Raw genomic sequence first — 2,500 nt, 5'->3', positions numbered from 1 at the left:
GGTGGCTAGATCAGTTGGTATTTGTTCAGCTATAATCATTCTAATTAAGAATCAGTCTCACCTAGATAACATTTTTACCTCTCCTGAACTCTAAATTATCAGTGCAATCAGCCGACGTCATAATTAGCCGAAAACAGGTGTACTAATATTCCATTAAATCAATTAATAGCAAGTTTTTCTCATACACATCGATATAATTGATCCCACCCCAGTTTTTTGTATGACACTACGGTCGGCGCCAGCGTTTGTGAAATCACATTTTTAAACGCGGTTTCACAGCAAGATTATTGCTTTTTCGGCGAGATGAAAGAAGGGCACACTTTTCGGCTAAACGAGTGTTTCCTCGAAATTACAACTCGACTTACCCTCTTCATTTTGCTTACTACTGTAATAATCAATTGATGCGAGACTACTTAACCAACTTTGCTCAGACTAATCAAGAAGCGAACCCGCGTGCTTTTCTTGCAGAGTTAATGTTTGCTTAAACACCTTAATTATAACTATCTCTAGTTAGTAGAGCCGCGCGTAAAATGATCAAACTGCCCCGACTGGTGGTAGTCTTACTTTCATCGGTTGCACTTAAAAGCTCGATTGAAAATTTCTCCCGAAGCCATTAACGAATCAGAACTAATAAATGTTTTCATACAACGATGGCTTTGAGGTGACAATTTGCCCGAAAACTAACAGGTGAGCTAAAAATGAAGATATTTGTTTGTTTTTGATCATGTGAAGGGTTCGTTTGGTTGTCAGTGGTTGAAAATGGGTAAGTCTAATCCCAATTGAGCGTGATGCCTAATTTTTGCCCGCAATTTAACCGTTTTTAACTAACTACACGGTCGAGGTCCTCGTTATTCTATACAGAAAGAAAATCATATATGAATAATGGGTATGTTTAAAGAGTATTGGTCTTCCATATTGGTCAATTTCATACCCTACTTATCGAAGAATTCAAAATCTTGCAATTAATCTTGTAAGGTAATACATACTAACTTCCATTCTGCTTGCAATATTCTGACAAGATTTGAATCATCTTGCAAAAGAATCTTGCAAGATTTTGAATCCATATTGCAAGTGTCTTGCAAGATTTTGAATTCTTCCATATCTTTTCCTGGTCACCTGAATGCATTCGGTAGCTGGTCCAGCTGAAATAATCAACTGTCGGAAAATCAAATTAAGTCAAGTTAAAAATCGACTTTTGAGATTTTGCAGTATAATTTTTGTGGTTCTTCCCTCCCTTTTCATTGCGGGCTTGGGACTGGCAGTGGTGGAGTTACTAAACTTAACCATAAGAGAACTGGTAAAGAACGGTGAAAAGAACCGCACCTGCACAAATCTCCAAAACAAAAAAAACGAGACAAGAAAACAGAATACATATAAGATAGCTAACAGGTTGTAGGAAAATCTCAGTCGACTCTTTTGACATTTTCCAGACGTCGTAGAAAATTAAAACGTGAAAAATTGGTCATATATGTTCCTTAAAATATTTTACTGCCAAGAGAAATTACATACGTTAAAAGTGTCCTTCTCCGTCATAAGTGTAAAAAAACGTAATATTTTCTGTAATTTTATAGGCAAACTTATTTTAAACTTGCTGTTATCTGTTAAACATTGATTTTGAACCAAAACTCTTAGTTTTTTGAAGGAATTTTGATCACAGAGAGTGCGTTTAAAATAAGGTATAATTTGGAAAAAAAATAGCAACTATCCGCACATGAAAATTTGTTTTGAATATTTCCAAAAAAGTACAATCAAGAATTTTACTTATAAAAATAGTTAAAAATTGTTTACTTTTTGAAACTGTCAACTGAGACGCAATAATGAAATTGAGGAAAAAAGCCATTTTGGATGATGTTGATCATGTTTACTGGGATCAGTTAACCTGTTGATATAGCTTTGAAAAATTGCAATATTGCAAGAATCTTGCAAGATTTGACTTCCAATTTAATCAAGTTTTTGACAATGATCGGATGTTTCCATGGGTTGGCTGACGTCTTAGAATATGTTTTAATTTTTTTTTTCAATAATTTGATGCTAGAAAAACTGCTTTTATGAATTTTAGGAATGAAAAATCTTGCGAGATTCTTGCAAGGTTTTGGATTCGGCTAGGGATGTCCTAACATCATAATAGGGAGTTTAGATTACTAACCACAGCTATAAATGGCTTTTTATTATTTTGGTCACCATTCATTTCTTACATGATTCTTGCAAGATTTGAATCCACTCGCTATCAGTGTAGGAAAACATTAAATTGTATTCTTTAGGAAGCCATTTGTGGATTAATCTTGTGAATTTCGACTGATCGAAGTTGAAGTGTTTGCATAATTGAGCGCCAATCGCTTCAGTTAAAACTTTCAGCTACTTTTTGACAAATTTCATCTTAACTTTTTTTCGTCTTGTGCTTTGAATCTGAATGAATAATGTCTTTTTTCCATTTTCCAATAAGCTTCAATTTCTTAAAGCAAACAAGGGCAACACAATTAACTTCCGTTTTGTTGGGGTT

Source organism: Convolutriloba macropyga, chromosome 9 (assembly GCF_964194025.1).
Source record: "Convolutriloba macropyga chromosome 9, txConMacr16.3, whole genome shotgun sequence".
NCBI lineage: Eukaryota > Metazoa > Xenacoelomorpha > Acoela > Convolutidae > Convolutriloba > Convolutriloba macropyga.
Note: the sequence above shows the minus strand (reverse complement) of the source record.